Source organism: Hermetia illucens, chromosome 7, assembly GCF_905115235.1.
Source record: "Hermetia illucens chromosome 7, iHerIll2.2.curated.20191125, whole genome shotgun sequence".
Taxonomy (NCBI): Eukaryota; Metazoa; Arthropoda; class Insecta; order Diptera; family Stratiomyidae; genus Hermetia; species Hermetia illucens.
This window is the reverse complement of record NC_051855.1, coordinates 13,105,724-13,119,466: the sequence shown is the minus strand read 5'-3', so window position 1 is coordinate 13,119,466 and position 13,743 is coordinate 13,105,724. Positions and strand designations below refer to the sequence as shown.

Here is a 13,743-nt window from a genome sequence, read left to right as displayed (position 1 = left end):
GTTTCAGCACAGCGGTGTTAGGGTTTGCACCGATTGTACTGCTCTCCACGGCTACTATCTTCTGGTTGGATATCAGCAGCTCGTCCTCCGAGCAACCGAGAAAAATGTGCACCCTGGGCAGCCCGGCCACCAGAGTAAGTGTCTTATTTGAAACTGAAGGTGCCCATGGTATTCAGAGTTCGCATACTAAAGACCAAGCTCTCCATTGTCCACTATCCCGGCTACCAGGGTATGAGTCTGAAGGTACCCAAGATATTCAGATTTCGCATACTAAAGACCAAACTCCCTATTGGATTTGCCGATTTATGCAAATTTAACTTGCAGCATAAGCTCCCAGAGCCATAGCCATCCCAGTCAAATTGGGACTAAGAGCAAATATCATTCCATTGGATTCACATACTTCAAACTGCTTGTTAGCAGTGGTCGGACTACCTGTCAGGGGCACCGGCGTCCTTCGAGTCCGAATTGACTCTCTCTACTTCCCGGGGGGTACACGTCGCCACCTCACTTCCATTCTGTCCGAACTCTGGGAAGTCCTGATCAGTTTTGACGCTTTCCTCATTGGAGGTGACCTCAATGCCATGGAGCGCCCCAGTTAACAGTTCTCTTCGATTGGTTCCAGTCGGGTCCATTCTTTAGCGGTCTGGCTTTCCAATACCATCTCATCTGTATCACGGAAATGTGGTTGGTTGATAGGATTTTAAGCTCTGAAATCCTTGAAGGGTTCTCTGTCTTTCGCTGCGACAGAGGTCGCGTAGCTTTAGGTAAGACAGCTGGTAGAGGTGCCTTGATTGCGGTCGAGTCGAATTCATCGTCATCTTCCGTGGTTTCCCTCCCAACGCCTGTCCTTTTATTATATGTTGCGTATATCCTTGCCTCAGTCCCTCCTATCGGTACGATGAATTCTTCGACAGTCTTTCAGAAGTCCTTATGACTTTCGGTCTTTCCCTTTATTCACTTTCATGAACATCTGTTTTGCTCTTCAGTTCAACCGCACCACAAATCATCTAAAACGCACTCTCCATCTAGTCCTCTTCAACATGCCAGAACGACTCCTTTGTCAATCTTCTCTTGTTCTTCCCTATGTTGCTCCTGATGCCCATCATCCTGCTCTTAAGTTCGAGGTACAACTGTCAAGCCTTAACTCCTATACTATGTGCAATCCCTCTAAGCTTGACTTTCGTAGGGGTAACTTTGAGGATTTGAACTTATCTCTGGTGTTAATCAACTGGGCTCCCCTACCTGCGACCAAGCTCTCTTCTCCTCCTTCCTTTTGGGCCTGGACTAGCAATTTCAATGGAAAAGAAGGGACAACAGTTAGGCCCCCATAACTTTTACCCCAGGCCCGTATGATTTCTAACCCGGAGCCGTTTTTTTCGCATAATTTTCACCGTGAGTCCGAATTTTCTCTCTACGGAACTGGGGAAAGGGGTTGTGAAAAACTTAGCTCTGTCAATCTCAACTGTATCTATCCGTCTGTCTGTCACACTGCATTTTTCTCAGAGATTTTCACCTATTGACACGAAATCGAATTAATTCTTACGCATACAATGGAAGTGAATTTAAGGGGGTTCTTCATGAACGCCAGGAAGTATTTCGACTATGAAGGGCTATACTCATCGTGCTTTAATCCATTCTAATTTAAAGCCTTTCAAGTCTCAATTGGAACGATTTATCTATGAAACTAAAGCCTCTTTCCTCTAGAAAAAAATGCATTAGAAGATTTTTAGATAATTTTCATTGAATAGCTTTCCTTACTTTAAAGTTTTGATGGAGACGATTTAATTTCACGTCTTTTTAGACGCGAATAATCTCTACTAATCCCTAAATCCCTTCTTTGCAGGCTTCACTATCTGGGATTTGTTAGTTTAGTGTAAACACAATTAAGTGAATAATTGGTATCTTTTTTTTTCGAAACGAACATTGCCTATATGCCGATTTGCGTTACCAACTTTGTCAGAGACATGGCTTGATTTGGACGCAATCGTAATTAATTGGAAAAGATTCGCGGTCTGCATACGTCTTTCGGAATCCATAAGACCTCCTTAAGTCCGCAAGCATTTCTAGATATCCTGACCTCGCGCTAGGGGTTGGAATCTCGCTTATGGTCATGTTTGTCTAAGAGGGTATAGTACAATGGACTTATTGAGGGCCGGAATGCTAGAGTATCCATATGAGCAGCTCCTGTCGCTCCGTCACCCATTGAACTTGTTTTAGTGATAAAAATCTACAATCCTGATATGTTTATATTACTTTTATATTTCAACGTTTCTTCCTTCTCTTTTCAGCTCCTTCAGCATTCGTGACCGTCTGTTCTAGACTAGGTATAAACACGTGTGACCCTCAGTGACTGACGGAGGTCTCTTTACATATCTTCGAAATACCTTTTTCGGGCCGGTTTAATCGCTACGATTTCCCTAAATTTACGGTAGTCGTCACCCTTATTTGTTGACGTTCGCGATAATGTATTCCGATTATCACATCAGTACGCAAGTACGGAACGTAACGATAGTGCACGGAATTTAGTGCCAGTGTCGAAAATGTATGATTATGATGTGTGCCGACAATTCTAACAAGTGTCTCCGCGCGGGATCGGGATTACATGATGGATAAAGGAAAATAAGTCACACATTCGCAGTCACAGTATCCTGAAGGAAGCAAATCGTCAAGGATAAATACCATTGGATTTGATTCTTGACGGTGATTCGACTTTCTTGCATCAGAAGTGTAAGTATCCTTTTCTATTCATTTATTTCTAGGAAGGCAAATTATACGTATTTAAATTCTAAAACCTCCCCCACCCTCGGTAATTCACTTCCCACCCTCAGGTGAAAGTTGTAAAATTGATTTTGAAATTCTGATCAAGTCAATGAGAAGAGGGCATCATTTGTAAACCTCAGTTGCACCTTGTGTTTCTAGCCTTCTCGAAACAATACCTTCTCGCTCCATGTTGTTTTCAGGGCACTAATCACGGACATGACAAATTGGTGAAACAGTTGACACAGCCTCTCCTATATTCTGGGACAGTCGCCAGCATGACGATAGGAAGCCACTGGTGGTAAAAGTCCGGCGCGCATCCGCAGCAAAATACCTTAGGGGACGCACGAACTAGATCCCAGCCCTCATTAACGGAATGGTCTTTTCGGCTCATAGCACATTGAGCAATTCGTCGTTGGCTAGGGGCGTGGATAGGTAGCCCTCCAGCTGTAGAATGGTCTGCAGATACTCGTCGAAAAGCTCACTCTCTCCCTGAAACCGGTTGCTCATGAGCCTTCGAATGTCTTCATCGTTGGCAAGCTGACCGAACCGGTCTAGCAGTTCTTCGCACAGCAGATTCCAGGGCAGCGGACTAGCCCTCCGCCGCACCGCCAATACCATTCCAGTGCAGGTTCTGCTAACAATAGGTGGAGGGAGTGAAATTGCCTTCCCAGGGTATCTTCCGTCAGCATTGCTATCGGATCCAGGAAACTGAGTCTGCGGAGAACTTCAAGCCCCTTCTGCACACTATCTGACTTACACGGTCGTTCGGGTAAGTGCCTCCTCGGAAAAATCTGTTCAGCTCGGTGGTTGGTCTCCGACCCGAATTCGCACACGGCAAATGCGATGCACCAGCTTGAGGAGTAAAGGATGACCGGGGACTCGACGACTCCTCATTTGATACGGTCGCCGAAGAGGGAATCGTGCAATGCTCCGGTTGGAACCTAAGTTCCCGGATCTACTCCCGCAACCCATCAATCTGCTGGACGAGCGCAGAGGTTCTTTCTGCGTTATGTCCAGTATGTATTTGTCAAGAGGGAATGAGGGGCGTTTTAAGTCAGCGGGTGCGCTGAGTGCCCTCCAGCACTTCGCTGCAGGCAAATTTTACGCTGCGGCAGATTCTATTACAGCGGTCTGCACAGCACTCCATCCCCAGTTGAAACCAGGGGGCTTGCAGAAAACTCCTCGTGGTTGACTGTCCGTAGGCCAAGTAGGACGAGTGACAGGACTTGTGACCAGGAAAGATCGTCTTGCGCCATTATATTGGCCTTTAGCGTCCTTTGCCATGCCTGATGGTAGCCGTTGGATCGAGGGTGGTAGGCAGTTGTCCGGTGTCGTTCGAAGCCTAAGAGTTTGCCTAACAACGAGAAAAATCAGTATTCAAACTGCATTCGCTGGCCAATGATAGATGGTCGCCGGCACACCAAAGCGTGGAATCCACTCTCGACATTGGGCCTCGGGACATGATGGTGCCGTAGTTTCTTTTAGGGGAATCGCCTCAGGCGAACTCAGCTGAACTTAACGACGATTGTGAGGCAATATCTGAAATCATGCAATGGGCAAATGATGTCGAGGTGGATGGTTTGGAAGCGGTTGGTTGACTGCCAGGTTTGGTTCACCTTTTGGTGGAGAGCCTTGAAAGCAGCGCCCCACGGATTCGTATTTGCTTCAAGGCACAACTGCTTGTAGTAATTCCGCTTACTTTCCTGTATAGCCTTCTTAAGGCTACTTCGAAGATCGCGGTATTACTTCTCTTCTCTGGTCCTTTGGCAAAGTTTCCTCGCTCGCAGACACGATGCTCTCAACAGCGAGATTTCTTGACTCCACCAGTAGTTTGGTTTCCTACTGTAATGAAACTTGCTTAGCGGCATTGTAGAATCGCATACCTTAGTCTTCCGTTGACATAACTGGCTCACTTTCCCTTCGGGTCATAACCTCCTTCTAAAGCCGCCGAAGTGTCTCTTCCTCGAAAGCTCCAGTAGACCACCCAGCTATCCTGGTTTTTGCGCTTTTTTCCTTCAGTCGACAGTCGTCTTCTCCGTTCCTAATGTCGAGCCTTGTGGTCACTGTGGGTGTAGTGTTCACTCACCTGCCAGATCATTCATCTTGTCAACGAGGTACTGAGGTAAGTCCAATCGACGATTGAGTCTAGTCCTCTGCCTCGGAAGGTGTAGCAGTACGATGGCCAGCTCCGCGAAGGTTTCAAGCAGGGTTTGGCCCCTGGTGTTCATCCCTCGACTTCCCCAGGCTAACGTGCACACGTTGAAATCGTCGGTGATGTAGCTGTAGATATGAATGCCGTTGACTTTCGCCCGTACAAAGCCATAATTTCTTGAATCGTTTGCCGTTCACATGCTCATATCGCCGCGCTTCCCGATGACTCTTTCGCCTACGAAGGACTAACACCACGTCCAGATTCGACTCTCGAATGGTTTGCAAGAGCAAGTCTTTGGTTGCCTCCCAATGATTAAGGTTGGTTTGTATCAACTTCATTTAGCTTCACGATTCAGCTGCCTCCTATATGCCGGGCACCTGCCACCACTTGCACTGTGCTTGTCGTCCACTCCCTTTTACCCTTTGCATAACATGCTTCGCGGATTCCCCGTGCAGTCTTTGATAAGCTATCGTGCTCACTAGTAATCCTGCTGCAAAGTGACCGAAATCAAGACATCTGAAGCATCTCTTGTGGAGGTACTTGCTCGCTATGTCGACACCCAGACCTTGCCCGCGGTAATCAGTTTAATCCTTGATTCCACCGGCAAGCTAATAACTGGGGTCTCTGTACCTCCATATTCCTTCTTCATTCTTTTGATGGCATTTTCTTCTATTTCGCTACTGTTGAATTGTTCCCTTAGCGCAGCACAGATATCCTCGCGTGATGTGACCTATATTAGCTCTTTGCACTCGATTACTAGCTGCTGCTTTCGTGTTTTCACGTCTGCTTGCTCCCCTAGCACGTTTCCCATCTGACCGGGAAAACTATCCACTGTCTTCTCGCTAGATTTGTATACTTCCAGCATCAGATCCCCCTTTTACGTACGTCTGATACGGCTCACACCGCCACCCAGGTCTGTCAATTCCGGAAAGAGCTTTGACTTTCCGAAGGATACCGGCGTAAGATATATCTCCTTTCTTTGGAATAATCATTACTTTCGGGTGAGTCTTCTTTTTCTTTTCTGCCGCTTTTTGATGTCCATTCTTCGCGTTTACGAGCTGTAGGCTTTTCCCTTTTTGTCAAAGTTAGGGCGGTAATCGAAGAACTACTCGGAACTTTCTTCGGCGATGAGGCTTTTTTTTTCATCGCCACTTGTTGGCAACCGAGGGCTTCACTTATTCCATTCCTACTCGGTTTTCCCGCGTTCTCCACTTGCCTTATGTTGAGGGGGGCGTCACCTGCATCTCTCGCGTGACTTTGCCACATGACGCTTATCCTTAATGAAATCACAGAGTTCATTTATGCGTTCCCCAGTGAAACAAACACTGTTGCAGTTTGCTACCTTCCACGACCGTCTACTCGTACAGTATCCATAGTTATGTCAGTCCAGGGATTCTCTGTCTGTCAGTCCAGGGATTCTCTGTCTGTCAGTCCAGGGATTCTCTGTCTGTCAGTCCAGGGATTCTCTGTCTGTCAGTCCAAGGATTCTCTGTCTGTCAGTCCAGGGATTCTCTGTGTGTCAGTCCAGGGATTCTCTGTCTGTCAGTCCAGGGATTCTCGTGTCTGTCAGTCCAAGGATTCTCTGTCTGTCAGTCCAGGGATTCTCTGTCTGTCAGTCCAGGGATTCTCTGTCTGTCAGTCCAGGGATTCCTTTTTGAGTCCCGCGACGAATCTCGACTGCCCAGGGGTAATGTTGCCTTCAGTGGTGACCTCTCAAGTTTTTGCGAAAAGGATTCGGTGGAGATTTCATTTCCAATCCACTAAGATCTCTTGTTTCGTCAGATGCTAAAGTAGCCAAGTTTTCCACTACTGAGGCACTCCGGGAGCCCGCTTGCCCACTCCTGAAAACCGCCAATACTGGGTTTCCGAAATCCTGCACCGTAAAAAACTACCTTTCTCGTCCTCCCTGTTTGGTTTGATTTCTAGGTGTCCCTCCCATAGCCAATGTATGTATATGTTATGTCATAACCCTCTTTCCACCCTACATGGGTGAGTCAGATACAGAGATCAATGGAATCCATCAGCTTATATTGTCCTTGTATTGTGGTGAAACTGCTTCCACCTTCCGCATGGTCCTAGGGATCAGAAGATTATTATGATATTCTGCAGTTTGTGTTACAATTTAGATCATGGTATATCCAACCTATTCTCTTCTCTTATATGCGTTAACAGACTGACAGCCCCCAAACGCCAGGAATATGTGTGTCAAATTCCCAAACCCAGACTGTAGCCATAAGTGCGGAACGATGAATTTACTGGTGCCAATTTTAAAGCCTAAGGTGTTAGTCGATAATACTTGGATACCAGGTGAACCGAAACCTCAGCGTACCTGTATCAATCAAATAGTTGCGCCTGTTCCGGGGGGTCGTAAACGGGAAGAGCGACATGGTGCTGTGTTTAGGGTTGCTGTCCCCAGGACTACCGGCAGATTTAGTTTTTTGCTGCTAAGACGCATGGTCTGGTACATTTTGTGGCTTTTTCCGTGGTACCAGCATATCGGTACCTGTCGAGGGTCCTGGCGACCTTCTACCGGAGCGCCTATTTCGAAGAGCGGACCTCGACCTGTTTCGCGAGCTTCCCTCCGGATGGAGAACAACAACAGTGTCAATAAGTTTTGCCACGGTGGTTGCCAATGGGGCCATTGTTTTAAGAGATGGGAAACCCGTGACCGCTACGAATTTCCATGGGGGTTGAAGCAAGGGAACCTCCCCTCTGGGGCTAACTTTGAAGACTTATGACTTGTAGTTGTGGTAGCTAATTGGTACCTTGGATATCTCTGCTATTATTTCCAGAAAATAATGTTAAAAAAATTCCGAAAATTCAAATTCGATCATTAACACTGCTTTCGTCCATATATTCATAATGAGTCATGTAGAGTATCTTTTATAAATGCCGAATGCACCGTCTATCCGCTTGCTTTATTGATTGTGCCTTTTTGCTATCGATAACTCACGAAAAGTACAAATCTCAATACAATACAGTCGTGTATATATCTTAAGTAAAAACAGGTTTTGTTACTTCCCCTCTAGAGAAGGTAGACCTCTCCTCGCGAGCAAGTCATCAAGAGAGACATCCAAGATTGTATGTGGTTCTTCGCATGAAAAAAAAAGATATCTGACCTGTCTAGTTGGCACAGCCTGCACGATACTACTCTTGTGGCAACAGATCTTCATCCCCGTGCATATGCTACATTTTATTTGAAATTCTTCAGTTACCATTATCTTGGTTTTCGTGTGGTATCCAGTACGGTTTTTCGTTGGGTTTTCTGTTTTTGTTCAGATGTAAATACACAGATTTGGCATTGTATCTGGAATGCAACCCACAGAGGTTGTATTTGGGATGTTTCGTCAGTCGTTGGCAATTAGAAAGGGAATCTATCTGATATCTTTAATGGCCTGTTTAGATAGGTCCTAGGAACACTAAGGACTTTGTTCTAGGACCGAGGGCCCAGAAGAGAACCTTGCTCTCCATAGTTTGCATAACTCAAATTTTATGCGTTTTTAAAGAGCTCGTATTTTGGTAAAACATGAGGGGCCAAATATCTATTGAAGCGCACCTCAATCTTCCCATTTGCAGCCGCAATGTTTACTCACATAGGAGAGGCTGCTGGAGACGGACAAACCGAACAAACGTGATCGTCGCATAAAAAGGGGAAAAAACTAACAACGACGGTGAAGCAATTGACCGGGGTCTTCGTCGGCCCACCGTACACCTTTTGGGCATAAAAAACAACCGTGGCAAAATATCTTTTTACTTTACTAAGGCCGGGCCATTAGAGACTCCATTTTTGTAGAAAGTTGCGGTGATCAGTAAGTTATATCTTGTGAAGGTATCTATAAGATGGAACGAATGAGCAAGAGGTAGAAAAACAGAGATAGAGGCTAAGAAAAAAGAAAAGATACTTCATGGAAGCATTTTTTGCGAATAGGCATTTTAGCTGCAGACTGCAGAAAGAGCGCTGAAGGGGCGGTCTATTATTTTTATCAAATCAGAATTGGTCCCTTTATTAAAAAAATGAATTTATCTATTCAAAAATAGATGCATTTATCGAGGTGAGCAGACATTCTGGTGGACTATCATGGAATGGTCTAGGTATGTCGTCTCGTTTTCTATTTGTTTCCCCCAAGTAGGTCAGGTAAATCAGATGAAAGTGCTCATTTGAACAGATTTTTCATGCAAAATTGTCTTTTGTCTTGTTTCATTTGAAGTCGGAATCCAAGGTTGATCTTAGATTTCGTGAAAACTATCATGACAGAGCCAAAGCATCCAATAATGACTTTTAAAATATGTAGTATTTCAAGGACAACTATTTGTAGAACTGGCGAGATGCAGGCGTATAGTCACTGCCACTCCTCTCTTCAGCACTTTTTGGAAAAAAGCGGGCAAAGCGAAAGCCTTCTAGGTCGATCTCTTCTTAGAGTTGAGGTTGTTGCTGAAGGTAGGTGAGAGGTTTTGGGACATCAATGGTGTTTGATGGAAGAATCGCAGGTTATAATGGGAGCGATCGTGCTGTTGCAGTACAAGCTTGTCAGGAAAATGTATCTAGATGACCGCCCCTAGCTGAAACCGCGCGGGTTCAACGGAGCAAACCGACCAAGCGATCCCGCCAATTGGGTTATTGAGCGAACCTGACGTTTTTTTTTTTTTGAAGCGACCAAGGGCTCGTCGAACGCTTTCAGCCTCGACAAGGAGACCCACTTGAGCCTGCTCCGGCCGTCGACCTTGAGTGCTCGCCTCGTTCCAGAACTCTAAAGTGGCCCTCGTATGGTGGTTGCAGCGGCCTCAAGGACCTGCATCTTAGAACCGCGTTCTTAAGCAGACGCAGCATTCCAGAGTCGCCTAGCCCTGCTTTGATGTCCAACACAGGGACAACGTCCGGTGCCAACGCTCCACCATTCCATTGGACTGTGGCCAGTATGTAATAGTCCTAGGCCGTTTGAAGCCCAGGAGCTTTCCTCTTCTTCTTTTTCTTCGGCCTTTGTTCCGTTCACAAGCGGGGTCGGCTCGTCGTGATCGGCTTCGCCATTTGGCTCTATCGAATGCCTGATCTGGGTGCAATCTTGAGGCTTTCCTAACTTCGCGAAAAGAGTAGATTCGAATTGCATTCCCTGGTCCGTGATGATAACGGCTGGAACATCAAAGCGCGGGGTCCACTCTAGGCAAAGGGCCTCGGCACAAGGTTGCGCCGTAATGTCAGACAGAGGTATTGCTTCAGGCCACCGCATAAACCTGTCGATGGTCCCATAGTTGCATCTGTGCGAGTCTCTCAAAGCGCTGATGATGTCGAGATGGACGGTGCGCAAGCACTTGGTTGACCTATGGAATACACTTGCTTGTTGACCTTACAGTTCTGGCACTGTCTAGCCCAAGAGTTTACGTCGTTGTTGAGTTTCACGATGAACTCTGTCCGACGATCTAGTCGAGAGTTCCTTGTCATCTTGACATTGTTTCCCCTCAGTTTCCTGTCAGACCGTCAGCTGTTTCCGTGGTATAGTCCTAAGCAAGTCCGCTGTGTCCTCTGTCGCCCAATCTACCAATATAAGGCCTGGGGTGGAAAGCGTATGTCGGTCAGCGTACTCGAGGTTTTTGCGAAATGATGTCATTATCCATTGAATTCCTCTACGTTCTCCGGATAAGGTAGCATGAAGAACGTCACCGACAACAATAAGAAATAATATCGGTGACAGGATACAACTCTGGGGGACTCCGTTTTGGACCTCAAAATCCTCCGAGATTTTACCTCGGTAACGCTCTGATAATGGCTATTAGTTTTGTCGGAATGGCCCCCTGCGTAGAGCACTCCAGATACAATCCCTGTTCACGCTATCGAAAGCTGTCTCGAAATCGATGAAGAGCAGGCGCAGTGGAGATCAAGACTTCACGGAGCGTTCCAAAATGGTCCGCAGGGGGTGTTGATGTGGTCAATGCTTTCAGGAAGTTCTTTGCTTTCTAGAATTATTTGAACTATTACCTATGCAACGGCAGCAAGCATGCAGATCAATTGCCACACTCAAAACAGATCCCCTTTTTGGGATCTTGACGATCATTCTTTTCTTCCAATTTCTGGGAAAGGTCTCGGATTCCCGAGATTTCCGTACGAATGGAAGCAACAGACCAGCAGTAACTGCACGTGCAGCGATAAATATAATAACTCTGTTGGGAGACCTTGAAGCCCAGCATCATCGTGAATGAGAATTCGACCGTTGACATCGTTCAAAGGACGATCGAAAGATTTCCAACCACATTCAAAACCTTTCGTGATGCGGTATACATTCCTGAAATTCTTGCAATCTGTGGCATCTTCCGCTTCCCTGACCAGTGCAATGAAGGTCCCGGGAGTACCTGCCGTGTAGGCATAATCCCATGGTCCTCTTCGGACACGGATTGATTTTGAGACCATAATCAAAGCCCTGCCATAACTGGCACAGCGGTACTGGTTTATACTGAGTGCAGACTCAGCATTCATACCAGTGGATGTAAGGTCTACCTAAGACCTGAGATGTACAGCGCAATTTCACGTTTGAGTTCCAAGGAGCTCTGCCCGCGATGTAGGCATAACCACAGCCAACATGAACTCCCACAAGGGGGGCCAACTGCAAATAACCGGGGGGAGAGCACATCCTCCAGGAATTCTCCTGGAGCATATGATCTCAGAGGGCTAGAGTCACTTCAGATGAGCCCCTTGCAGACTCGGGTCTGATCGCCCTCCTCAAGTATGGGGGGACAGCACTAATTAGCGCAATAGCAAATTCTCTCTTGTGACGAATTTCTTATTCCACCACACATCTTCATGACGGTGCTTCCTGCTGCTCACGGTATTTCCTGCTCCCCACGAGCGAGTATTTGCTCCGGAAATACCTTCGGCAATATGGCTAGTCGAAAGCTCTTCATCACATTAGCATCGGGCGAAGATTTCCCCTTTGGGGAAAAGGAGAGTTGCACCCCATGCAGGGACCGTGGGACCTGTTTGGATTCGGTGTTTAGGTGAAACGTTTTCCAGTGTCCATCTAACACCGAATGGGACAATGCCGGGCTTTCGACGTAGGATTGATGTTCTGGAGAAGGTTAGGGAAGCATTCCAGACGTAACCTTTGCCCCGGAGTTCCTGGTGCCGTTGGTGTACGGGTGGCGAGTTCTGGAAGACTTCTCGGCAAGCGACCATCAATATATTGCCTTGGAAGTGGTCGACACAAACTCTCGGTGTGCGTCACCCCAGCGCTCTTTAGGTGAACACCGGGAGGTTTGTTGAAACTCTTGGAATAGGTGCAGCCTCGTTGGAGGGTACACCTGGGGGTGCTGGTGTTACACCCGATATTGCCGTAAATTCAGTTATGAACCTGATAACAACGACCTGCGGAGTTCCCATGTCCAGATGGGCATGGAGACGTGGCAAACTTTCTATGTATTGGTGGACGACGGAAATTGCAGAGCCTCGGAAGGAGTCTCACAGTCTCTGCCGCGTGACACAACGTCCAAACGGTCGGAAGGAGGCATGTACCATAATGATAGAGCACAGATCAGCCAAGAGGAGACAATAAACAGGAACAAAGCTCGACAAGTTTAATAGGGACCTATGGGGTCTCGGTTACAAACTGGTAACTCGAAAAATCTTGGTTCTGTGGAAACCCTGTTCACTCAAGGCCCATTGTACGGGGACTATTCCCAACGCATCCCGTATGGGATGATGACGTCGGCGTGGAAAGCACCGAGGATTGCCCATTGCCCCATTCCTTATAACAGGCATTCCTTTCTATGGAAAACAATAGGGCGCCAGAACCCGGTGGAATCCCAGCAGAGGTATACAAACTGGTGTTCCAGACCTTCAGCACATTCAACGCTTTCCTGAAACAGGGCATTTTCCTTTCTCGTTGGAAGAGAGCGAGGTTTGCGCTGATCAGCAAAGAGAAAGGCGACTCTGAGTTGCTTAGGGTCTTTGAAAGGATGGAGTTCACCTGGGGCACGGGTGACAGGCGAGAGTTCATGGTTATTCCCAGGTATTTAGTGGATTGAACGGAGGGAATGGTGGATGTTCCGATTTTGATCGTGAGGTTGCGGGTGTCGGCTAGCATCTTGCGGGTAAAGGTGGCTCTACCGCGGAAGACAATGGCTTCGCATTTGCTGGGGTTGAGGAGGAGCTTCCAGGATTGGAGGAATTTGTTGAGGGTTAAGATTGTGGTATTGATGCGGTTTTGGGCGGATTGTATGTTTCGGGACGAGGTGTAAAGGATCAAGTCGTCCGCGTATTGGATGGTTTTGACCGTTTGTGGAGAGTTGGTGGGGTGTTGGAGCGGTATATCGGCGGTGTATAGGGAGAATAGGGTTGCTGACAGAACTGGGCCTTGGGGGATGCCTGCAGGAGGACTGTACGGGTCGGATAGGGTATCGTGGATACGAACTAGGGATTGGCGATCGGACAGGTAAATTAGGACAAGTTTGCATAGCTGAGGGTGGAATTTGAAAGTATGGGAAAGTTTGTAGGTGAGGCCTTCGTGCCAGACCGCGTCGAAGGCTTTCTGGATGTCGGAGCGGTGGTGGGGATGTTCTTGTTTAACTGGGAAGAGGATCTCAGTCTTGAGGACTAGGAGTGCATGTGAGGTGCCGTGGCCACGTTTGTTGGCAAACTGGAATGTGGGGATAATGGCGTGATCAGTGATGTGCTGGAGCATGATATCGTGGATGACGTGCTCGAAAATTTTCGATGTCACGTTGAGGAGGGAGATGGGGCGGTAGCTGCCCGGGGAAGCTGAAGGTTGGTCCTTTTTTAGGATTGGGACGATGTGGGATTCTTTCCATGGAGTGGGAAAGTGTGCAGATAGGAGGCATAGATTGAA

The 13,743-nt window shown here is 47.1% G+C and overlaps 1 protein-coding gene across 1 annotated transcript in view; it reads left to right on the top strand.

Annotated features, from left to right (window-relative positions):
- The window catches only part of LOC119660858, a 33,915-nt gene that overhangs the window by 5,570 nt on the left and 14,602 nt on the right, over window positions 1-13,743 (top strand). The window contains exon 2 of the mRNA XM_038069753.1: window positions 2,289-2,727. The gene's annotated coding sequence lies outside the window, so the exon portion shown is untranslated. The remainder of the gene's footprint in view (window positions 1-2,288; window positions 2,728-13,743) is intronic.